This window comes from Agelaius phoeniceus, chromosome 2 (assembly GCF_051311805.1).
Source record: "Agelaius phoeniceus isolate bAgePho1 chromosome 2, bAgePho1.hap1, whole genome shotgun sequence".
NCBI lineage: Eukaryota > Metazoa > Chordata > Aves > Passeriformes > Icteridae > Agelaius > Agelaius phoeniceus.
The window spans coordinates 19,675,214-19,702,005 of NC_135266.1; the positions used below are offsets into that span (position 1 = coordinate 19,675,214).

At 40.6% G+C, this 26,792-nt stretch overlaps 1 protein-coding gene across 1 annotated transcript in view; it reads left to right on the forward strand.

The window, feature by feature from the left end:
- Positions 1–26,792, forward strand: part of ARHGAP6 (Rho GTPase activating protein 6) — a 317,190-nt gene that overhangs the window by 985 nt on the left and 289,413 nt on the right. The window lies entirely within an intron of this gene.

Below are 26,792 nucleotides of genomic sequence, written 5' to 3' on the forward strand. Positions count from 1 at the left end.
CCAGTTTCACACCTCTTAAACTGATGGCTTCTAACAAGATAGACAAATTGTTTTTAATGTGCACACACCCAGTGAGTTGTGATTTATTTGAAAACGCACATCTGTCAGTACCACATGAAGAGCAATTGTATTCCAAGACAAATCCAACTTTGCAATGCAAATATTTATTCATTTAACTTGGATGTCATCGATGTTGGGCTGCAGATACCATACCATGTGGATGAATGTTTCAAAAAATGTGGCATTGTTTCCTGGTAGCAATTGCTCATCGAGTTGGTTATGCTGAGCCCTTTGTAGCAGAAGAAGAAATTTTTTTGTTTTGAGAAATTGTCCATCCTGTTCATGTTGATGAGGTTTCCCGCTTAACTGTTTAGTAATGCCTTCTGGAGAACTGGGATCAGAAAACAGCATTTCCTTTTCCATTTCAGATGAACTTATTATAAATAGTTGGTAATAATTAGATGCATCAATAAAGCAGCCCCATTGTTGCAGTGGGATGTGGAAGTCCTTGTAAGATGGTTACCTTAATCAGATCAAAGCCAAACTGGGCATCATGATAGCACAAGATTACAAAATGCAGTTTTCATAGGCAAAGCTGCATCTTACCCTGAGCTCCAATATCTCCCTGTTTGCTTGGAGTATAAAAGTTAGTGTCTGCCAATTGGGATGGAGTGTCAACATGTGGGTGGGAACTTCAGGCATAATGCTGGCTAATGTTGAAAGAGGTGGTGAAGAATCTTAGCAGTTTTAAAAAATGGATTATTATGAAGTCTTGTAATCAGAAGTTACTCTAAGCAATATTTCATCCTGATGCTTGAATTTTAAGATAGTAAAAAAATCATGGTCTCAAAGAATTTTGTGGGATTTGTAGCATCAGTGAACAGTGAGAAAATAGGTGATCACACTAATTAAGGATAAAAACCTCCAGTGGACAGTGAGATAAAAAGTGATCATGCTACTTAAGGATAAGTTTGCTGCTTATCCACTAATGATGTTTTAAGATCTATTGAAAAGTGTAACATACATAGGATTTCCTGTGCTGAGTTTCCTGACTGAGTCCAAGACTCACAGCATGGCTTCTGATATGTAAATCTAAGCAGCTCTTCCTTTTTTCACTGAATCTATGGTGGTGGACACTTGGGGCATTTTTTTTCAGATCTGCTGTGTGTCAAAACACACAGCACATCTTCAGGCTGCATATTGCAAAGTACTGGTTCTTCCTTAATTTGGTGTGTGTTGAGCATTTTTAGATAGTCAACCCTTCTTTTTGGGAGAGGTGTCATTGTCCCAGCAGTCATGGTACTGAGGCTGTGATGTCAGGAGCAGGGTGTGCTGGCCTCCTGCAGTGGGCCAGTGTTGTCATTGTGAATTTTATGTCAGTCAGTCCTCATTTAACCTGATACTCGCTGGTTTCAGAGTTGCTATTTCAAGACATTAAACAGATATGAACTTAGTTGTTCAGCAAAGATATCTACAAATTATATTAATCTATATTTTAGAAGGAACTGCTCATACATAATACTTATCTTATTCTCCCTATTATTTTAGGGATGCATCCTAATGGTCATTCAGCCTGGTCTCATTATAAAACAGCATTATTAATAAAGGACTTAGTTGTTTGCTTCCTATTTATTGTTTATTTGAAGAGGTGCATTTTTTTGTAAGTAAAGGATGTTTTGTCTCTACAGCTTCATCCTGGCTGTGGCAAAACAAGTGTGCTTGAGGAGGTGGAAAAACCCACATTTTATTGGGTGAAAAGGAAGTAACTGTTTATAATATTATAGCTTTAAAAGGTCCCATTATTCAAATTATTGTATTCTCAGCAGAAAATCTGTAGTTCCATTTCTGTTCTACTTAGGAAATAAAATACATCACAATAATGATTTTACTCTGCTGTAAAAAACAACTGAATGATGACTGCCTAATGAAAATGAACATTGAAAGTTTTAGTTGTAGTGCTTAAAAATTCCCATCCTGTAAGTTGGGAATAAAATAAATGCAAAATCAGTTTTCTTTACCTTCATTCCAACACCTTCAGTATCATTGCCCTTTTTAGGAAATACTGCTCTACACCCACTGTGGAAGCAACAGGGTTATGGACTAGGAGATAAGTGTGGTAATTATTTTCTCCCCCGCCACCTTAATCTTTAAAGGAGTAAAGAGAAGTACAAATGCCATGGAAGTTCCCTTCAGAACCCCTTCAACATTATAACTTCTGGGCCAGACCTCCTGCACCTGTCCCAAGCTGGATCAGTGTGGTGGCATCCACACGGACGTGTTGAAGGTGGGGTTTGCAGCCTGTGCTGGATGAATCCTGCCCTGGGACAGCTGGTACCTTGGGGCTGCAGGGGTAGGGCACTTGGCCCAGCTCTAGTCAGGTTTTAAAGCAGGCATGCCCCACTGCTCTGAGATTTCTGTATATGAGGCCACAGTGTCCATATTAGCTTTGTTATGACAGGAGAATAAAATGGATTGCTTATTTTACCTTTTTTTCATTGTAATTCTTTGACTTCTGCATTTTATATGACAAGCCTGTCTACTGGCCAAGGGAGAGAAAGGTTGCTGCTAAGTTCATGCCACCATTCATAAATATTTTTTAATGGAATGCCTGAATGCACAGGGGATTTCCAATTTCAGCAGCAGGTCACACCTAAATGTGTTTGCCCTGTATTCTTACGTCCACAGATTTTTGAATGTGAAGCATCATCTGACAGATGTGTCTCTCACTGTCCAGTGACCTGACAGTTCTTTATTGACATGTTTTCTTCACAAGAACCTTTTTACAACTATAAAGGTTATTTTTTGGCAGAACTTTACTTTTCTGACAAGCATTCTTTCACCTTTCTGTTTTCTGCTTATGTATATAAGCTGCTTAAATAAAAAACCTGTTCCTGGGTTTGTGTAAATCAGCAGCTACATTTCCAGTGGTTTCAGCAGGACAAAGCCAAGGGGGATTTTTAATAAGGAGAAAAAGCATTCATCTTTAATTCCCATCTGATCTCAGCTGTCCTTTTATGCTGTTTTCCTTAAAGAAAATTCACTTTCACTTGCAAAATTAAGTCTATTATCCTTTCATTAAGTGTTTCATATGCTCAGGTAAGTCTCTAAGTAAGCTAAATATCATGGATAAGATGGTAAAAATACCTAGAAATACTTTAATGCCTTGATTCTGCCAAAATTTGTTATACATTTATGTCTATGTATGTCAAATGTCTAACATACCTGAGTAGACCTGCACAAGTTAAAGATGCAAGTGTTCACACTGACTGACTGGCTGAAATGCATTTGCTGGGTCCAGAATAGCTCAAGATTAATGGATCTGTGTGAAGTCTCAAGTTGTGTTAATTCTTGTGCTTATTTTTCTGTCTTAAAAATGATAATGGAAAGCCACAACAAGTGGATAAAAAAATATGGCAGATCATGGGAATGTATCCAAGTAATCTATTTGTTGTGAGAAACCAAATCTACACACTTAAATTTATATGGTCTGACTATTTTGCTGTCATAATCTGTGCGTTACTAACTAGTTAAACATTACCATCTCCAACTAGTGTCCTTTTTTGGGGTAGAGCTGATTTTAAAGTAACGGTAGCATAACATCTGCAGCCTTCCCCCCTGCATGCCTGGCCCCTGGGAGGCAGGGGGCAGTATCCTTAGTTTGCAATTTGCTTTTCAGTGAAATCGGGTTGCTGCAGGTGGACGGCTCAGCCTTCCACACCTCCTCCTCCTGACTTACCCTGTGATCCACTTGCTCGCCCAGTTTTCTTGCTCGCACTACAGGAGGAGTTTTCCATGGAATGGGAGGGAAGGTTGCCTTGGTTCCTCACCAGGTTTTGGGGGAGAAGCCAGGATTTGTCCAAGTGTCTCCTGCACTGCTGGCTGGCCAAGCTGTGATGAGCTGCAATGATGCTGGAGAAGCTAATCTGCACTACCAGAACCACATTGGTTTAGCTGAATTATTTTATAGCATGGCCATCAGAAGTAGTGAATGTTCACAGCACAGGTTTCAGCCGACAGGTGCCTTGGCAGGTCAGCTTTGGTAAATTCACTGGCTTGATACTTTAGGAGTTTAATCCATTGGGAAGGCAGTGTAGATTCTCTCTTTCCTTGTAGCAAGTGAGGGTTCTCTCTTCTCTCAGGCATGTAGTGCCAGGACAAGAGGAAACGGCCTCAAGCTGTGTCACTGGAGGTTCAGGTGGACATCAATTGTGAGAGCAGTGTCTGTTACCCTTAAGCACCTTGATAGCTAACCCAGAGATCTTGCTGTATGGATAGAAGATATGTTGGAGCATATTCCCTTGCAGAGCTCTGATTAACTGTCCTGGAAGCAAAATGGGGGGTCTAGCAGGTTTAAATCTATAACTTGCATTTTTTCTGTTGAGGGGCCTTCTTAATGAGATGTGTGAGAACTGTACTTTGGAAGATTTTTATATTTTTTTTTATAAACTAAAACCTGTATATTCTGGTATTTACCAATGAACTGCTCTGCTCTGGAGAGAATATATATATATATAAAGCACTGTTCTGCTTTATTTTCTTTCCTAAGACATTCCAAACCACTGGACATGCAGATTAGTTTCAGCCTGAGTCCGTTCCATTCAATGCTGTAAGTGTTCTATAATTACAAAATTTGGTGGGCAGGAATGTTGTGGGTCTCTCATGACAGGAATGCAATTAAAAGGAACTAAATATATTCAGTATTTCCGATTTTGGCAAGTGGACTCTTCCCATTCTCGACTAAATTACGTCTGAAGACATTGGATGAGAATATGGGGGTTGATGGCTAGGACAGACAGAATTTTTCAAGTGTGCATTGCTTAAGTAATGGGAAAGGAACTTGTGAAAATAATAGAAATGAGACTGAAAAGTAATTTTGAGTAACCTCTAAAATATTAACAACCCAGACTGCTGTCTTGACTTCATGATGGAGTTGAAGCACATTTAGTTATGCAGACTCTCTTGGATGAGAAGAACTGCAGCTGTGACAGCTTGCAGGTGAAGAACATTTGAGAGGTCTTTTCTGCAGTGTTCTGGCTGTACAAGTATTAAGGCTGTACAGGTATTAAGCCTGTTTGGGGGATTTTTTTTCCTTCCAGATGTAAATTTCATAATTGAAACCAGCAGGGGGTTCTGAGCAAGGAGGGCTGAACTAGTCATGATGGCATGGTAGTAACTTTAGTGTATTAGTGTCAGAGTTGTAGAGTTAAAATCTTAATTTAAAAAGGTACTAAAAATCAAAATCATAATGGCAATCCTGTCTTAGTCTCCTTAAACATGATATAACGCTGCTCATATTTGATTCTCTGGCTATGTGGCACAGTATTTGAGAGCATAAGCACCACTGGAATTAAGCTAACATTTTAAAATGCAACTTTTGTGCATCCTGGGTTCCACTGGTTGTTAGCTGGACCAGGTGTCTGGATTGTGGGAGAAGAGGCCAAATATTCCATTCAACTTGGAGAAACTGTAAGGAGAGCAATAAGGAGGTTCAGAGCAAGGTTCAGACTTCATTTGACTTTGCAGCTTATTGGGCAGTTTTGGAAGGTACTGAGCTTTCAGACTTCAACAGAGTACTCAAATGTGTGCCTTCCTTTTGGCCAGTGGCTGCCAATCAAACCAGAGTGTCAGGAAGGAAGCAAAGCCTTTAGCTACCATTTAGTCCTAGGAATTTACTTTCTTCACCTCACTTTAAAACTTTTGTATCAATTATTGTGTACAAATTTTTAAGCTGTGCTTGTTCAAAATAATTTTTATTTTTTTAATCTTTTCTTATCCTGTAACAATAATACATGTGAATGGAAATGTATGTGGAGGCTTTCTGTTTGAGTTTTAGTTTTTCCTAGATGTGTACAGACTGGCTATTTCAAGTTACATGTTTTTTCCACTCTGGTTGTCAGCTAAGAATTATTAAATCCCCGGGAGAGTTGAGAGTGTTTTTGAAGGATTTGATGAACTTCCAGTGCCTGATGCTTGCCACATTGTTGTACTGGAACTAGATGTTGGGTACCACGTTTGTGTTTTTGGACCTAAGTAGGTTAGGTACGGTGTCTCTGGCTCATAAAACCAAGCATCAGTTTCACACCCTACGGCTGTCATCCCTGGGTCATCATCCTCACAGTCCTGGCCATGGGAACAGCTTGCATCAGCATCCCCAGTCATGAAACCAGAACTGCCTTTCCTGGATCTTCCTATTTCTTCTCATCTGTATCCTCTCAGAGAAAAGACCTTCTGACTTACACTATTTACCCATGAGGACTCTGAGTGTGTGAGGTCAGAAAGACATTATAGAGCACTGCACTTAGTGAGGAGGCACATGAGTGGTCAGTCCAATGCACAAACTCTCCTTGTGGCTGCCAGGAACTTGCTTTTCTCTTTCTCTCTTCTTAGGTTCTGAGTTCTGTTCCACATACTTGGACCTTTTTAAGTTGGGCTTGTCTTTTATCCATTTCTAATACACCTTGTTATGCATAGCTTCCTTTATCCTCCCTGCCAAAAATTAAAAAGGAAGATACTGTGTCTTGTTCCTTTCATCACCTGAAATTCATACTGAAAAAGAAAAAAAAAAGCTGTTTTACTGTAGATGTTGCCTACTATTTGGATTGGCCAAGTCAAATTATAAGTATTTTTCTCATAATTGGACAAACTGGTTTTCAGCAAAGTACAAAGTATGTTGCAGACCTTGCTAACAAAGGAAGGATTTAGTTTTAGGTTTTTTAGTGCAATTAAGATTTCTTTTGCATTGCCTTGGAATTAGCCTGGACTTGATTTTCAGTGATGGAACTACATGTACCTCCGCTGAGCACATATAACTGATTTTGCAAGAGGAAGACTAATACAAAATTTCCATTTCTATTTTCAGGTTTTATTTACTTTATCCCTTTGTTTTCTGCCACTGTTGTAATATGGCAAGATTGTTTCTGAGCACTAACTTTTTCATTTTTTCTCTGAAGGGTAATTTCAGTTAAGTAGCACCCTACTGAGACTAATGTGGTGAGAAACCAGTTGGCTGTGCTGTGTTCAGTTTTCATTTGCCTCTCTCTGTAAAAATTTAAAAATACTCCTCCTACAGGAAATGTTTTCAGTTCTGTTATGTCTCTTGCTTCCCATAGGAGGTATTCCTTTTAATTTATTGAGTAAACCCATAAAAATTTTGGCACAATAGGATCTTTGGGCAAGCTGTTTAAGAGATCTCACCATCTTCTGTTTTTAGAAGATGTGCAATTGTTTCTTTATACAGTGCTATGAGGCTCTGGGGCCAGCTAACAATTATGTGAAATGGGAGAATTTGAAGCTAAAGAGTGTGAATTGACACATCTGCTGTCACTTCTCAAATATTGTTATTTTGATTGTACATATTTCATATTTATCCTTCTTAAACCATAATCAATCGCTTTTCTCTTTCCTCTGTCTTCAATCTTAAAAGGATTCTGGGTAATATTTTGCTCTCAATCTCATCACCACAATTCCTTTTGTAAGTGTATGTGTCTATAGGAAGGTTAAATCCTCATAATGTCCTGGTTGGAAATCAGCTCTACTTAACTGTTAATTTAATTTGATGACAGGGCAGACTACTATTTGAAAGGGGTGGTGGGGAAAGAGAGATTGGGATAAATTACATTTTCATGCTCCAAAATAAGACCCTATCTACTCTATCATAAATTAGAAAAATGTGGTTGAGTTTTCTTGTGGCTGTTTCATAACATTCCTACCGACAAAATATGGCGTGCCTCTTGCTCATTGCTTCACTACTGTTTCTCAAGCATGTGTTTGTGTCTGCATCCAGTGACAGCTTTTGTTCCAGCACACCACAGGGACATGTCTTGGAGGTCTTTAGAAGGGGGCAGTGACTCAGAAATGCTACACAGAGTGGGCTCTGCCAGGGAGTGGGTACCAAACCACAGCAAGCCAGGAGAATGAGGCAGCCAATTACTGAAATAGACACAATTAGATGTTTTAGTTATTTCAGAGATAAAGGGCCTTAATTCTGTATTCACTAAAGGAATGCAATGGGCAGCCAACATATATGGAGGGTTTTAAAGAAACTTTTTAGCATAATAGTTAATAAGATTTACATTGGCAAATTGACATATTTTAAGTCTCTAGCACACTGTCCAAAAGGCTTCTCAGTGCTTTTCTCTTCTTGAGGGATGAGCACATATGATTTCCTCGCCCTGCCAAGGCTCAGATGGAGTCTTTCTGTTCCATAAACCTCTCCTGAACAGAGGCAGAGTGAATGTAACAGATAAACATACCTTTTTTTCTTGGAGTAAATTGTGTAACAGAGCTTCCTGCCTGTCTTTTAGCCCAAATGCAGATAAATTATACCACCTCACGTGGACTAGAGGAAAGAAGCTAACCTAACTCATTTAGTGAGCTGTGGAAGGTGTGTAGTGTGGAGAGCAGGATACCTGTATAGTGCATGAGCAGAAAGGTTACAGGGAAGGGACTTCAAGGTCAAGGGAAGGGACTTCACCCTTACGAGGCCCCATCTAGACTCTTTGTACAAGGGAGATGTTGACAAACTGGAGCAAATGGACTGGAGGGCCATCGGGACAGTTAAAGGATGAGAGTGCTTAGTGCACGAGAAAAGGATGAGGTTTGTTTCAGCCTGGAGAAGAATCAAGGGGGAATGAAAATCCACTTTTACTACCTACATGGGGACTAAGGAGAAGGTGCAGCTGGATATTGTCAGTTGCACAATGACAGTCACAAGTTGCAGCAAGAGGAATTTTGAGTAGATCTAAGTAAAAAAGCATTCACAGCAGGAGTGGTTTACTTTTGAGATGGGCTCCCCAGAGAGGCTGTGGAGTCTCTGTTCTTGGAAATTTTCAGCCCTTGACAGGTCAAGGCCCAAAGGATTCAATCAAATTTTGAAGATGAGACCCAGCTTTGAGTAGAAGATTGGACCAGATGACCTGCAGAGTTCCCTTCTGACCTAATATTTTCTGTGATTCTGTGACTCCAAGTATCATTTCTTTCCACAGTAGAATGAAAACTGCTGTTCTCCCTTGTGCTGCAACATACCTTTGATGGGACATAAGTTGCTGAGTTGCAGAAATTATGATGCTCTCCAGCACCAGCATTGGAAGCAGGCTTGTAGGAAGAGTAATTTTTTTCATTCAGTCATTCTCCAAAGCTGTTGTTCTGTTTCTACTCTGTGAGGCATATCCTTACTCTTACTCCTACTCTCCTGGTGTCTCACAAATGCAAAGAAAGCCAGGGTTGCTCTTTAAAGGTGTCAGTAAAATTCAAAACAAAGCCCAACCAAGCCTTTCTGAAATTCAAGTGTTTTGCAGAGGCAGATAGACAGTGCCATAGCAGAACTTCAGCAGGGATTTGGCAGGGAACTTTTCAGTAACTACTTGCCAGGTTGGTTTCCTGCCACCTCATTTAACCAAGCCAGCCTGCTTCTTCCAGCACCAGGGAGCCCAGGGCTAAGAAGGGCTTACACCTTTAGGACAGGGCATTGTTAGGACAGACTTGTTCTGACATTGAGCTTGTCTGTTTTTGTGGGTTGTTTACATTTAAAATATTGAATGTATGGCAGAACACCGTTAACTTTTCCTACCATTTCATGGTAGCTCAGTGTGCTCATGACAGGCCGTGTGATGTGCTGCCTTTAAAACGCTTCAGTTCAATGCCTGTAATAAAATGATGGTACAGAAGCATTGCTGTCAATTTAGCTTTTCTAACTTCCATTTGTGTCATCAGTAAAAATAACCTGTGAGAGAAATGGAAGAAGGAAAAAAATTGAAGAGGTATGCAAGAAGGAAAGGAAATCTCCTGCTGAGCTTTGAGCTTGGAATTGCATCAAATACACAGAAAAATGGGTGTGGCAATGGGACTGTTCAGGATTTGCCTATATTGTCTTACACAGCAAGAGTTTAACCTGATACTGACCTTGCGATTTATGAGCTTAAGGATACAGTTATGTAACTGGGATCAGTCAAAGCTAAACTGAACTGGAATAGGCAGCTGGGGCCACACAGCCTGGAAAAAGCTGGTACCAAATTGGCTTGCTGAAATAAATGCTTCCATTCTGCTATTTAAAAGGAGCACAGGTCATAGTTTGCTGCTGTTTACAATGCAGCAGTGGGCTTTTTTGGGCTTGTGAAGCATGTTGATCAATATCAGACCTGTGTGTCTTTTCCTTGCTCTTGAGAAATTATTTTGGCAAGTCTTCATTTAGCTGGCAGAGGTTTTGTCAAGCAGGTGCAGCCTCCAGCATCGAGTATGAAAATGGGCTGACAGAAGGATCTTGCCCACAGTAAAACAAAGCTTGGACTCATAACTGTTTGCAGTCTTGGTAAGTACTTTTTTCCTTCATGGACCAGAACATAAGAGGAAGAAAAGGTGATTCCAGCTGTGTGGTTCAAATAGAAGAAGACAAGGAAGGGCAGAAGACAGCACAGTATGGTAAATGAGTAGCTAAGTGAACATCAGCTGGAAAGCAGGATTGCCACTGAAGTGCCACCACCGCTGGGCAGAGGAGAGCTTTGACTTCTGCCTGGGTGTCCCTGCCCTGTCTTGCTCATGGTGTGATGTCCTGGTTTACTGCTGGGAGTGCTGAGCCCACGGTGCTCAGGTCATGGTGTGGTTCAGCACGCTGTGGCTCTGCTTCCCACACCACCTGGCCCTCAGTGTGGTTCAGTCAGAGGAAAGGCTGGTGCTGGACCCAGCGGTGCGTGGTCTGTCCTGGCTGCCGCAGTGCTTGGTGCTCCCTGAATAGTTCTCACCATCATCTCTGCAATGAGATTTTCTGAAGCTTTTGACTCATTTTTGAAGATGAACCTTGAGTTCCTAGATTATTTGGATAGTTTTTGAAATCTTAATCTAGATCTTCTGTATTACTTTCTGTTACTGTAATTAGAGCCTTCTTTCTTTCTTCTTCCTTCCCAGAGAAGGACTCTAATGCTGATGTCTTCCACACAACTGAATAAATAAATGTTTTTTAATGATAAAGGGGATTTAAGCCTTGTTCATGTGTTTCCTTGTGCAGTTTTTCATTTTAGTAGCATTTTCAGCTGTTGTTGTTTTAAATGTTCATGCTTCATTTGTGCTTGTTTTGTGATGATAGATATGTGCTTTAGCACAACTTGCTAAAATGTATTTGCCTCTACTATGATTGGTTATTTTTGCTTGTGATAGCTTACCTGCTTTTTTTTTACAAACACATCTGGAGGCTGTATCAGTGCATTGTTGAAGTCCAAATGCATTCACTTTAGCTCTTTAAACCAGGAGCATTCAGCTGATCAGATAGTAAATGGAAATTCTGATTTCTGTAGAACATGGGGTCTAGCATAAGTGCCAAAATTAAAAAGAGAATATCTGCTGTTCTTTGGTAACTTAATGTTCTTTGGTAACTTATGTGTGATAGCTGGCCAGGAGGGGACTTTCAGAGAGGGAGCTAGGCTGCACTGCTATATTTGTCAGAGCTTCCTCCCTGGAAATCCTTTTTAAGCAAAGCTCTCAGGTGTTTGAAGGCCTTGTTGTTTGGGAATTTGTCTGACAAACTGGCTAGAAACTAGATAGCATTTTGCTTTCTACCAGGGAAGTCCTTCCCTTATCCTGACAGGCTGCTGAAGGCTGCAGCCCTGCAGGGGCAGTGAGGTGCCGCTGCCAGAGGGGTGGGTGGAGATAACAGGGAGATAACAATCCTTACTGCCTGTGCTCCACAAACACAAGCTTTTCTGCCAAAGCTGCTGAATCCTGATGATGGGGTGGGGAACAGAGAGATCCCTCATCACCTGGCAGGCTGAAGAGCTGTTGAGCCCTGGGAATAGAAACACTGGGAGCAGCAATGAGCTTATCTTCATGGCCATACTGCAGTTGTGGTGGTCATGGTCTCAGGTGGCAGGACACCTTTCCTAAGTGGTTTGAGCTCTTGGAGCCCCTTCTTTTGGACCAAGTCCAGCTACTTGGACTTAGCATACAGCATGAGATTTAACTATAGAACTTCTTTGAGCTGAAGATAGGAGGCTTAAGATGAATTAACTTGAATTATGGGTGAAAAGAATAAGATTACTGCAGTGAATTATTTATTTCTGGCTTCCTTACAGTTTTTTGAAACACACTCCCTTAGCTGAGATGAAGGCATTTAATAACCATATTGCTCTGCGAGAGGGTGACTGGCCTCTTGTGCTGGATCTGACTCAGACAGATGGAGGTGGAGTGGAAGCCAATGGGAAAGAAAAAATATGGTTGTCAACATCTGGGCCAAATCAAAGAAAAACTGGAAGGGAGCAATTTGTCAGGATGTTCCCAAGGAGAATGTGAGGATTTCTGTAGAAGGTGCATAGCAGGGGGAGCTACAGAAGGGCTTGCTTGCTGACCCCTCTTGAAATAAAATCTAAGGCTAGGGGAGGCTGAAAACAGAAAAGCAGAGGGGAGTTTGCATGGCATGCTCCTTGGAGCCAGTGAGAAAGGGCCAGAAGAGCAAGGGAAGGGATTTGCTTCCAAGTTTAAGTGCTGGGGTTGTTGGTGCAGCAGAAGCAGCTGCTGAACTGTTGAGGACACAGAAAATTATCAGCATGTGGGAAGTGTAATGGGACCTTCCATCAGGTCCAAAGATTATTTAAAATTTTTTTTTACCATTTTGGTTATTTTATAACCCAGCCTTTTCTGGCAGAGAAGCCCTACTGGGGAAAGGCATGAAAGATTTTGGAAAGACTGGGATGACTGAACAGAGATCTCTAGATCAGTGAGCATGGTGTGAGGTGGAACTGGGTTAGCTGTTCCAAGGCTTTGAATGTTGATGCACTCAAAGTGTCATATATATATTTCAGGATAAGCAATTGAATTGCTAGGGCTTGCCTTAGAAGTGAAGATTATTGTGTGCAGTGGCAAAGCACTCTAATTTATTTTTCAAACCTTAATGAAGCTTGAAATTGAACCCTGGAGGAGAGAAATTGGGAATTACATCTCTACATTATCACATGCTATGTGAGGTGTAGTTGCCCAGGAAAGCCAGGCTGCAAATGTTTGATGGGAGAAAGGAGAAGACTTTAGGAGCACAATAAGGGTAAAGGAAACTAGAGGTACTTTGGGATGCTTGAAATTGTGAACTGCAGGGGAATTACTTAACCTTTGTGACAAAACATTTTGACTGTAAAATATATTTATATTTAATACATATATTATTTCTTTCTTTCTAAACTTGGAAATTATGTTTGCTATGTTATATTTTTGCATGGGAAATACTCATTGTGTCTGTATTTTTTTCTGACGTGAATGATTACCACATGGAAAAATGTTAATTTAACCATTTCACAATAATTTAAGTACATCTGGAGTCCAGGTTACTAAAAAGCTGTTACTTATACAACATTGAGATGTACAATGTCAGGGAAAATAAAAATAATACAAAATGTACTTTTTCTCAATAATGTAAGTCAAGATTTTATTGTCCATCTTTTTCATTCTGTCAGGAGACATCTCCCAGCTCTGAGATGCTGTTTCCTGGAGATGAGGCACTGCAGAGCTGGGTGGGTGAAGGTTGTAGTGGGTAGAGCCAGGGCTCCTCAGAGGTGTGTGAGTGCTCACTGTGGTGAGTCACTGGGATATTGCCCTGCATTCCAGTACAGCAGCTCCACAGCTCCGGGCTCCCCACCAGGCACCACCCTGCTCACTCCAGGTGACATTGGGTGTCCTGACCCAACTCCTTCAGGTGCCTCCCATGGAGGAGTTTCCCAAACAATGAGGGACAGGAGTGGTTGTGAGATCAAATAGCTGGAGGTCACTTGCTCCCAAAGACAACTGGAGGGCTTTTGCCTTAACTTTAGAGTGAGGAATTAGTGAATTATGCTCAACTGGCGCAACATCAATGTGTAGAAAGGGATCTAACATACTGTATTTGAAAGAAATGAAGAAATATTTTTTCCATGCTTTGTATTAGGATAACTCTGGAAATATTCTGTTTCTGATTTTGCTTTTGTTCTTCCCAGCTTTTTAGGAAATATTTGAATTAAAAGGGTTGAGACAGTGCTCAAGACCATTGAGGGAAAAATTATTTTGCTCAGCTTGGAAAAGGATCAATTACAGATTTTGCTGCAGGGACTAAGAAACTTTCTGCATATTCCTTCTTCCTCCTCTGGTGCTATAGATTAGGGCTACATCCACTCTGTAAGAATATATAATTTATTTACAGTAGGCACAGTTCAGATTAGAAGTGAAGCAAGTGTTGGAGTATCTTTTGACTTCCTCCCAAAGAGTGGGACAGAAGCAGTGGGCAAGTGATTGCTTGGTCCTTAGGAGCTCCTGGGGGTGCTCACTGAAGCACTGGGGAGGGACAAGGCTTGAAAAACCAGAGCTACAGATGAGCCTGTGGGTGTGGTGGCTGATCCACACAGGGCTGTGTGAGAGCCAGGTCTCTGTGCCACAGGGCCCTGCAGAGGAGGGCACTGGGGCTTGGGTTTGGCAATTGCTGCTGGCTGTGTTTCCCTGATGGGGGAAGGGGATGCAGCATCAGTTATTTCTGGAAACCACACAGCCTAGAGAAATGATATTTAGATGTTAGATAACTGGTTTAAATTGGGATTATGCCCAAATTAGGGATGAGACAGTAAAAGTGAGTGATAAGAGTATCTGTTTCTGCCCTGACTGTGGGGGGTTGAGGGACAGAAATGGGCACCCAGCAGTGTGCAAATCCATACAGAATCCAAACAATTTGTGTGGGCATCCCTGCATCACTGGTTGCCCTGCATTGCACAGGTGATTTTTACATTACCATAGTATCTTGGCACGCTATTTGTGGGTTAGGACATCCCTGTACAAGGTGTATAAACACACGAGACTTTTATTTCCAGAAGTTTTACATAAGAGACAATAGATAGATACAGTTGCACCAAGATTTGTACAGAGACTGCTTTGTGATATTTAGTGGACTCAGCAAGCAAATGTTTGGCCTTGCTAAGTTTTAGAGATTCTTAAGCCATGGGGATAATGTTATAATAATAAGCATAACAATAAAAATAATAAGATATATTAATAAAGATAATAATAAAGATAATAATGAATATAATTAATATAATAATATTTAGTGGTAATTTCTTCAGAAATGAGAGGAGAAGGAGATAAATTGCCAGTGCAGAAAACTGGGTAACAGAGACCTGACATGGTGGAATGAACATAGGCAGTAAATGAGGATGAAGAAAAGGATGGAACTAGTTAGGAAGGAAAATGCCTAATAATTGGTGTGATAACAGGCTGAGATACAATGGAATGCTACAAAGAAAAAGGTGGCATTGTCAAAGCCAAGATGCCTTTGCAGAGCATTGTGGGTGAATGTAAGCAGAGCAGCATTGTATTGGAAAGGTGAGGAAAGAGAATACCAGAGCAACAGAGAAGAAAGCAGTCTGCACAGATTTCTACCTGGTTTTTGTATTGAAAAGGCTGTGTATTAATAATTTGTATATAAATATAGCTTTCTTTAGCTCCTGGACAAGGGTCAGTGATAGGAGGAATATGGCAAATACTGATCTTTGTTACCTGCCTCCCTTTTCACAGGCATCAGATTTTCCCAGTCCTGGAGACTGTGTGTAGATGCACAGTGTGGCACGGTGTGAAGATCTCTAAATTGAGAAGCTGATGCAGTGTATGGCTGTGCCACAAGGACTGTTGAGATCCCAAAGAAGTGCAGCCACAGTCCCACAGTGACCAAGCTAAGAAATATAATAAAACCTACTTATCTGGTAAATCACAATAATAATAAGTTAAAAGTAAATGTATTTAAGGATCAGTCTACTTTTATTTCTACAGAACTGAGTCTGTTTGGGTTAGCACATGTTATAGCTTGGGTGGTGTTGGATGATGCTTGTGCTATGAAAGGAGTTTGACACCTTTATGTGTGAGATTTCCCAGAGATGAAGCATAAAACCAAGTTCAGCTCCTGCCCATATAGGGCTAGCTCACCACCCCCCTTGTCTCCTGTCCCAACTGGCTGGGTCTCTGACAGCTCCTCCCCTGGGGCAGTTTTACTCCTCTTCCCAAGAGGTGTTGTACAATCTTTTTTGATCCCCCTGGGCAGTGTTGTTGTTACCCCATCAACACTGAGTGTATGGGATGGGGCTACTTATGAACCAGTTACCCAGGTACTGTGGTAGCTGTTTGCTACCACCACAGGGTACCACGCCCTCTGGTAGGCAACTGAATCCTGGTGTCTGGTTGACACTTGATACAGCCCCATTCTGCCCTTTTGGCTGGCAAAGGCAGAGCAATCATCATCAGAAAAGGAAGAGATTATATGTGTGATTTTAGAGATTATATGTGTGATTTTAAGTGCACAAATATAAACATTAGGCAGAAACATTTTAATTTAAAAAAAAATTCAAGAGCAGCAAAAGAAAGTCTTGATGAACAATACTAATACAGAAAGCAATTCCTTTTGTTTGAAAGTTATCCAGTTTATTCCAAGGACCTTTTGCAATGGTCTCTTTGCCCATTAAATGTCTTACTGGAGAGCTGGCATCTTGCTGTGAATTATTAACACTTACCTAATGGGTGTTTACATATGTTTGCCTTGAAACTTAGCTCTGTAATTCAGTATGAAAACATTGAGTTGGCAAGCCTGTGCTTTAATGAAGGTGCAGAGGATGTAGAAGAAAGTGTCTGTTGGTTTTTTTATGTGTAACAGTTGTGCTGAGCCTCCTCCAGTGTTACTGTTAATGAACTTTAGGGTTTTTTACCTGCTTGTTATGACCACTTAACTACTTCTGACCTGTTACTCTGTCAGCAGCAGCAATAGTAAGCCTCTTCTCTGAATACCTGTTTCATTGTTCCTCTATGAGAGGGTAAACCAGCCTTCAGCCATACCTGGGGTGCTCCATTCCCTGGAGCCCCATTCCTGCCCATAGCCCGTGCTGTACCACAGCAGCTGTGGGGCACAGAGCCAAGCACAGCATTTCCCTTGTCAGCAGCTCAGCCCTCTGACAAGGAGAGGTGCACACCAAAGCTCCTCACTGTCTTCATTTGGATGGGTGTCTGTGTTCTCCATTCAGTACCTCTCTGGGGACAAGAAAGCTTCTGTCAAGCTTCCACCTTGTAATTACATCTCTGAAGGAAGCAGGTGGGTATTATAGCCAAGGTGGCTTGCTACAGTTCTTGATCCCAATCCTGCTGCCCTTCAGAACTGTCATCCTCCCCTAACCAGGGACTACTTCTGTGAGAGCTTGCTTTGATAAGAAGGAAACTTTAAAAATTGGTTTTGCAGTGGCCACTTTGTAGTACTGGGGGAAAAAGGGAGAAAAAGATGCAACAAAACCACCACAACCTGAAGACCCTTCTCTGTTTAGGAGGCAAAATATCTTACTTGGTAATGCAAGTTCAGGAATGTGACTTGAATTATTGGTGCCTTATCACTTGAGAATTAATTGTTGAGAATTTATTATTAAGAATTAATTGTTATCTTTTGTCCTTGAAGATGGGGATTTCAGTTCCTTGATTGAGGAGAACTTAGAGTGGGAAGTTGGAGTGGAACAGGAAGCTCCTCTTTCCAATATTTCAGCCTTGTTAGGGCACTGATGGCGTTTACAGAAGTCCTTGCTCTGGTAGTTAGCCATTACCAAGAGGAATCAATCTAATGATTTACCTTTTTCTGGACAAACATCTCCTGAAAGGAGAGCAGAAAGGATCCAGTGGCAGATGCAGTGAAGCCTGTTCTGCCAGCTCTAAATCTGTTGTTTTGGAGGCAAAGCCTTCCCTATGCAGTGGTTGTGACTCGTGGGACAGCTCTGTATGCCCAGGCTCAGTGACTGCAGGGTTGCTCTGCAGCAGTGGTGGCACTGGGGACACAGCTGAACATCCCTGGCTGTCCTTGGGTGTGTGTCCCCATGCCCTGTGGGATACCTTTCTCCTCAACACATGCAATTCCATTAACAGGACAAGAAAAATAACAGTCTTGAGTGAATATTTAAATACAAGATTTTGCATACTTTTATTTTTGAATCTTTTCATCTTAAATGGCAGCAACCAAGTTGAATCTTAGAATTCGCTGAATTATGTATTTCATCTTAATTGATAAATCTCTTTATACTATTTGAAAAAATAAAAACTTCAATTTTAAAGGAATACAGTTGATTCTCCCTAAAGTATCAGCTTCTATTTGATTTCTGATCCTGGGCTCCAGTTCTGCTCACAGACATAGGAGAGAGTTGCTCACATGAAGAATTAATTAGTATTTATGGTACATTTATCCTGCTAGAATGTGTCCAACTTCAAATAGCCATGCTTTGATTGTTTTGCAAAAAAGGCATCAGTCTGTAGGAAAAATATTTCTAGTCGGAAAATCAGAGATTTTTGTAGCAAATTCTGCTTTTTTTTAAACAAAACAAAAAACAAAAACAAAACAAACCAAAAAATAAAAAGAAGATTGCTATGGCCAAGAAATATGAAGCTTTATCAAGCAGCATGCTGATATTAATTGCCTTGGTGTCTTTTTTAGTGGTGGTCTTATTTAAACCACGTCTTAACACCTTGTGGAATCAGTTAATTATTAGTTGCAAATGATACGGTGTTTCAACAGATGTGTAAACACCCTGCCCTTCCTAACAGGAAAAGGTCACAAATAACTCAGCTTTAAAGTTAGGGTTGATCGTGTAATGTTCATGAAGGAAATGTGTTCTTTTATACTGGAAAAATAGAGGGTATCCTGGTTCCTATTTTGGGACTGAAGCAATATAATTTTTTGTCAGGGAATCGAATCACAACACACGGTCCATTTTTAACTCATGTTTATTTTAATAAAATGAAAAGTATTATTCAATAAAAAAGCTCTGGTGTTATGTTGTCAGTCAGGACTCTGTTGCAGTGTTCACTTGACAGTATTTCTTTCTGTCTGTGATGGGAGTTTGTTTTTATAGTTAATTTCCTCCCCATAGTAGGGAGGAATGTATTTATTAGATCTTACCCTGCCTAATCTAACCTGAACACCTGCTGGGAAGCTGTAATACAATGTCAACTGCAGTGGTGAGATAAGGACCTGATTTGCTTTTACTTGACACTGTTTCATATTTACCATATTTCTTTAAAGAACATTTTGAAAATTTTGGTTTGTGGGCATATTTGTTTAGGCTGTCCCATCAATCACTGCTGTGTTTCACTTCCATAAGCAGTGCTGTGGCTGACTCCAGTGTGTCCCTGCATGAGTGTCTTGATAATCTTTTATATGAGATGCAATCTGTCTCCTTCCAGACTTCATACATCCACAGGCTAATTTAATTTTGAGACTTCTTTCACTTCACTGTTTCTTTTTTGTGTAGATAACTCAGTACTTCATGGCTTAGGCAATTTTCATAGAGACACTCAATGATATTGCAAGAGGAGTAAGCAGCATTCATCTAGAAAGCATGTTACTCCTATGACTTGCTCCAAGGTATGATTATTCAGTTACCTGTTGTGCTGTTTGCAGCGGGTCAATTAACACATGAATTAATTTATGAGATAGCATTTGTGATAAAATATTTTTCATCATTTTTGTATGGAGTATTACATAGCTTTTCTTAGATGTCTTACCACGCTTGGAGGCAGACAGTTGATATGTCATTCATATTAGAAATAGCATTCAACAAGATATGTATTATTTTCTCTCTATATATACAAGCAATGTTATATTCTGTATTCCCTGAATTGAAGGACATTACTCATTTTGATGCTTCCATATAAATATAATTTCACTAATACATGCTGAGACCAGAAACAAATATGCAGCTGAAAAGATAAGATTTGAAAGAACACTATCTTGTACATCTGTATATTCCTGTATAGATTTGTGCATGAATATTTGTGTGTGTTCAAATGAAGGACAAAGTGTTTCCACATTTAGCTCTGGTAGGCTGAATTTTATGTGTGAAAACTGGACAAACATAAAGATTGATTATTGACCTCACATCTGAGGAAGCTCTAGAGCATAATATTTTCCTCCAGGGACCTCTTTAGGCTTTTATTTAGTAAATGAGCTTCAGATCTTCTGTTCATTGCTATTCTAGCACAGGAGGAGGAGCTTTGCCTCATCAAATACTGCCCAGCAAACTGAGGAGTGTAGCACATCTCCACCTAAGTTCTGTGTTAGGACAGGGACGTGCTGGGGAGCTGATCCCCGTCTGCTGGCATCCAAGAGCCACCTGAAGAGGTTAAATCTTGCTTCCCAGTGTCTAACTCCTTCCTTCATGTGGAAGTGAAGAGGCCAGGGTGTGGGCTGAGAAGGTCTAGAGTGAACCAAGGTCCTGCCCCTGGGTTGGGAGAAGAGCCTGCAGGACCAAAGGGCACAGAGGAACTCCTGAGTCTGTCACTGAATTAGTTACTCCATGTAGCTAATTTAGCTGAAAATTTAGTTTGGCCATCTCTTTGCATTCTTAATGCTTTTCTGTGAATGAGGGAGAAATCTCTGTATAACTGATGACTTCTATTATGTGACTTTCACAAGTGCTCTTTGATTTTGCATGTGACTGGTTTTTCACGTGATGTGTCCACTGCTTTTTCCAACAACAATGCTATTATGTTTAGAGTTACAGAAAAAGCTGTAGAGCATTGTGCTAGAGAAATTCTGGTGATTGTGTACTTACTTAATGACTGCTTCCCACTTGAGTTTAGAGTTAAAGTTACACGAGCAATTTTATCATCAAAAGTTTCTGGGTTTGAACACTTTGTCTTCTTCTGAGGTAGCCTCTCATGTGGGATTAAATTTACCAACTGCCAAAAAGCCTAAAAGAGAAGGATGCCATTTTTCTTTTTTTATTTCTCTAAGTCAGTTTATCCGGATCAGAATTCTGGGAACATTCAAAAAAATAACATTTACTTTGTTACAGTTCTATATATGTGTGGAAATGTGGAGTGGTTGCAGTTGATTTTTTTTTTTTTTTTGGGTGTTGTTTTATTTGGCTTTGTTAATGGTGAGCTGCCAATGAAATGATTAAAATTCCATCCACTTCAGCACAATCTGTATAAACATAGGCCTTCAGAAGGCCAGAGCTCTTTTAGTTTTAATCTGAAATATTTTCATTCTTTATTTAGTGTCTTCATTATCTTTTTTACACTCTGATCTGCTTTATTGGGGTCTGCTCCATTAAGATGATCCAAAATGCTTGATGCTTCCCTGGCTAATGACAGGGGTAGGTGAGGTGTCGTCTCCTATTCCAGTCCACAGTTTCCCTGGTTTTCCTGTTGTTTGTCAGAGCTCAGGTGAATTGTAGATTGGCTATTTTTGTGAAAATGCATTCACCTTTAACTCTTTGAAATGGGATTCATTTCTTTAGGGTAATGTAATTGTGGGTTGCCAAACAGCCTTCAGGAATAGAGGACAGACTTCCAGGGAAAATGTAGCTAATTTGAAGTGATTTGGGGGCTCTCATCAAATAGCTTTGGCAAAGATTTCTTCTGTGTTTTGAGTAGGTAAACATCAAAACTTTGCCTTATTCCACTGCTAAAATACTTGTAACTGCAGACATGAGCTGTAGTTATCTGGAGAAACAAAACGTCGTTTAATCAAGGAAAAGAGAAGGAAAGTGGTCACTGGGACTATCACTAAACCTGTAAAATTTTTCTGGAAAATACAGACAAATGTGTGAATCACATCTGTAATTTCATTAAAATTACAATAAATTAGAAAACTAAGAATTATTCAGTTGTCTTTTGTCCTCAGGTGCTTTTGGCATTCTCTAAGTTTGTTATTTGGTCTTTTATGAGAACTTCACAAGTGCTAAGGATGTCATATGCTGTCTATTATCTGAGTTATAATCCTTTGTCTCTTAACTGGGTCTTCAGTTATGTTTTTATTAGTAGACCTTTAAATCATATTTGGGTTTGCAGTTTGATTTTCATCACTGATTTTAAATGTGTACTTAATTTAGTAAGTGAGTGGCTTAAAACTTTTTGGATCATATTTCAGAGTTATTTTTCTTGGAAGATGATTTGTATTGATTGATAGCTGTTTCGTGTGTTGAGTGTCAATGGCAATATAATCTTTTCCTTAATTTAATACTTATTTTGCTGTTCAGACTGACAAATTACATACATACTTTTTTATAAATGGTGAGTAATATATATAACATGTGGTTTTATTTGTTGATGATGTCTTGGAATTTTGTTCATAAGGCAGAAAATCAGTATTGTAGAATTGGTTAAAAAATACTGAGTACATAGAAGAAGTGGAAAATGTGTAAAACCACATTGTTATTGAAATTAAGGGAATTATCAGAAAATCAGTTAATGTGCATTAAAATGATGAATTTAATTTGGATCGGGTGTGTGTATTTTGAACCACTCTGTTGGTTATGTGCACTCATTGAGCTTGATTGGGTTCACATCCAGGAGCAGCCTTGGAGAATGGGGATGCAATTGTTTTTATATGAAATTAGACTGCCAAAGGCACCACTGTGTGCTCAGCCTACATCAGGTACTCAGGATCTTTGAAAAATCAAACTGTGCTGTGCCTCTACAGCTGAGGGCAGGTTGTTAGATCTCTTGGACAGCATCTGTAGGTAGGAATATGTAGGTGTCTGAATGGACTGGTTTTGGTCTCCATTTCTTTTTTGGAGCAGTGTCAGCCTCTTCTGCCAAGTATGTATAGATTGGAAGTAAGGACTTTTCCTCTTCCAAATCAGTTCTCCAAGCTTTAAGGAAACCTGTTCTTGAACTGAGCTGAACTAAAGAAAATGCTCTTTATTATCAACAAAATAGTTTGTGATTAGAAGTTGTTTCCCTGTTGAGTGTTTGCTTCCTTGCAAACTTCATCAGCATCTATTTACTCTTTGAATTTAATACAAAAAGAAAACTTTAGTTTATAGTAATGAAATTTTCACATTCTGAAATTTAATTTTTTGGAGATATTTTCTGAGTGTTAAGGACAGTCATACACTGTCTGTAGCTGAGTTATAATGACTTGTGTGCTGTTTTAAAGTTTTTATCTCTACAGAAATAGTTATCTGTTCTGTCAGTCACTGATACTTCTAGTCTCCAAAACCCTTGGATGCAAATTATACCTAGCCCTCATTATTTCTGCTCTTTCTCATGTTCATCTCTCAACAGTATATTTCAGAAAGAGTAATATGGATGTTACTTTGCTAATATCCTTCCACTATAAATATATAGGATACAGAAGATGCAAAGAAATCAGGCATCCTTTGTGTATTTTCCTTATTTTCTTGTTTTCCTTTCTTGTACCTGTTTTGTTTGCTGTTATTTCAAAGTGGCTCTTCCAGAACATGGGTAGGAGCACCCTGGGCAGGTCAAGGGAGATGCTTCTTCCCCTCTACTCTGCTCTTGTGAGACCCCACTACCAGCACTGGATGTGCTGCATCCAGCTCTCCAGCCCCCAAAACAAGAAGGACGTGGATCTGTTGGAGCAGGTCCATAGAAGTGCCATGAAAATGATCAAAAGACTGGACTGCCTCTCCTGTGAGAACAGGCTGGGAAAAGAAGGCTCCAGGGAGACCTTGTAATACCCTCCAGTACCTGAAGGTGATAGGACAAGGGTGAATGGCTTTAAAGCAAAAGGGGATAGGTTTGGGTTAGATGTTAGGAAGGGATTTTTCACTGTGAGACTGATGAGGCACTAGAACAAGTTATCCAGCAAAGCTGTGGATGCCCTATTCTTGGAAGTGTTTGAGGCCAGGTTGAATGGGACTTTGAGCAACTTGGTCTACTGAAAGATGTCCCTGCTGTGGTAGTGGGTAGCATGGTCTTTAAGGTCCTTCCATCCCAAACCAGTCCCTGATTCTGTGTTTCTAAGATGCGGTCTTGGAGAAAATGAACTCTTCTGTGCTCGTACTCACATCAGCAGGGATGTAAGCACAGAAGTGTCAGGGATGGGTGAGAAGAAAAATCATGCTGCTGCTGCCTCCTGGTGACCAGTTGTATCAGCCTGGGTGTCCCATATACTCAGAGCTGCAGAGCTGTCTGTGTCCTCCTGAGATGGCTGGCACTGGGCTGTGGCAAATAGAGCAAAGGAGCAGTGCATCTGTGTGCTGGGAAGCAAGAAGCATTTCTGTGGCTGTGGCCCCCTGGTCTATCCTTAGTGCATTGTCAGAACTGGCCCCACGGGCTTGTTGCAGTTGAGACGGCTGCAATACACAGAGTATCACCATATAATATCAGAAGGCTTTAAGCATCCACCCATACAGAGTAACACCATAGCACATGGGAAGGCATCAAGGACCTGCCCATACAGAGAAGCCCCATACCACTTCAGAAGGCTGCACATGTCTGCCCTTCTTGTTCTGTAGCCCAACCTTTTATACCCTTCATGTTCATGCATTGCACCTGTGTGTCCCTTTGGTGATTGGTCAGTGCACCTGGGCACTCCATGGCTCATTGCTTTCAATGCTGCTCACCTGCTTTTCACAGCTGTAGCCCATTGGGGATGAGGCTCTGCAGCAGCCCCACTCCCAATTACCACAAACTGTGTACCTGCATGGGCTAGTGGGGACTGCAGGGGGGGAGCACAAGTGGTTTTGGGTTTGTGACTTTGTACTTTGCATAGCAGAGGGTGAGCCCCAGCCTGGAGCTGGCCAGGCAGGCAGTGTATGAAACTTTTGTGTAGTATCCATATATCCCATGAGAGCACAGACTGTGTGCCCAGTGGGATGCAGATCAATAAACTCATTGTCCTTGTGCTTACCTGGCACAGGGTTGCAGTTGTCTGTATATGCAACAATTGAAAGTGGAGGAAAAAATTCCCCTGTTGCTTTTGGACTTCCTAGGTCCAAGGTAAGCAGTGATACTGAAAAAGAACACTGTATTTTGTTCAAGTGAGGTCTTTGCAAAATCTGTGCTTTTGTCTACTAAGGAAAGGAGTAGATTCCTTTCAGTGTTTCTTTCTTCTAGCTGATGAGTGTACTTGAACAATGTGTTAAGCATCACAGCTCTTTTGAGTCGGGAGTAGTGTCAACTCTTGGCTTATTTTCTCATTTTCTCATGTTTGACTACAGCAGCAAAATTTCACAATGTGTGCACAGAATTTTATGTCCATTCTCTATAAAGTTTTTCTTTGGCATATTATGTGCTGTCATTTGATACTGCAGTGTTATATTCTTCCCTTCCTTTCCTACCCTGCCCCTACTGTGGTTTTCGTATCTGTTGAAGTGGCATCATGGCTATTTGCAATTATTTACCTTTTTCACAACTCTAGTTCAGTATGGTTTGTATTTTCTTCCAGCTTGTTACATTGCACTTTCAGGTCATTAATCTCTACATTCTCTGCCCAGGGAGATTGAGGAGAATCAGACCTCGATGGTCTCCTGGAATTTTCTTTAGCAGAGTCCAAGGTCATGAGGCTGAATGCATTGTTTGAATATTCATCCAGCAGGACCTTTGGATATGCAGTGACTGAACTCAGCTGAGCACTGCTGCTTGCAATGATCAGCCTTTGTTTATTTAACCCAGGCTGTACTTTAAAGAGGTTTTGGTTACAGGCATATTTGGAGTCCTTTACAGATCACAGCGTCACCAATGTCCTTGTATTATCTCTGAGAATCTTTATTGTTGAGAGGGAGGCTCTTTTCTTTTCACATGGTTATATAATTAATGAGTTATTCTAATGGTTTTTAGATCTTATTATTCAGGATATTTTCAAAGTACAAGGTCATCATTTCAGAAAAAAAGTGAGGCTGTATTTTATAGCTGAGGGAGTAAGACGCCTGCATTACCAGCTCCAGTAGAATTTAAGTTCAGCTAAAAACATCTGTAGTTCTTTTGGTTTCAGGAGGACCTCTCCCCCAGATGTGCTGAGCTAAAAGCTCTTTTCCAGATTTTGCCATTAGACAGCTCCAGAACTTGCCACTTCACAAACTTTGCCAAACTGCAGACAAGTGATTCTGATAACATACTGGGCAGTTTTCCTGTGGCTATTTCAATCCTTGGGACAGAAAGGAAAATGGCAAAAGTCACATGTGCTTCCACTTAAATTTCTTCTGGATGACAGGAATAGTTATAAAAGCTAGTTCATGAATATTCACAGGGAAGGAGAAATAGAAACACTAAAAACTGGAATAGAGGACTGGAGGTACAAGCTTAGGATGCCTTCATCCTAGACCCAAAGTCTGAAGAACTCCTGATGGGGAAGATAGATCATCTAGAAGGAGGGAGGTAGATTTTGGATGTTTCCAGGGAGATTTCTTGTAGGACATATTGGGAACACTCATTCCACCTTTCATACATATTAAGAGGTTGTTTCTTTTAAAATGATACATAAATGAAAGAAATCTGCCAGACCTGCAGTGTTCAGCACTTCAGTCCCTTTGGGACTTTGAAAAGATACCTGCCTAGGGCAGGTTTGGTGTTTGTCTGTAGGTCTGTGGGGTGCTGTGTCTGTAGGTGCAAACCCGTGACACTTTGTGATGTCAGACAAAGAAATAGGATTTTGTGTCCTGCTTATGATCACACTGCCTCTCCAGCTTCCTGAGATGGAGAAGTCCCTGTCCAGCTGCTCAGAGGCTGCTCCCACCTGCTCAGCAATGCTCCAGGTGAGCAGCACGGCCACTTGTGGGATCCACGTTGAGTTAAGTCTCAGTTGTCCGGGCTAGCTTCCAGTACTGCACTCTCTTAGTGCAGCTGTTTCTGCTGAAAAGGTGCTGGAATTCTCTTGGGGATGGCTGTGCCAGCAGTGCAGGGCAGGTGCTAATCTCCAGTGAAGGGGAGATGACAGGCAATGGGGCAGGCCAAGGGCTGTAACCTTTGCAGTCAGCACAGCTGGCATGGCAGAGCAACACATGGCCAAATATCTCATCTTTGGGAAGGCATTTAATACCCACTGTGTTTTTATTTATCATTATATATACCAAATATGTTATCTTTAACTTATGCAG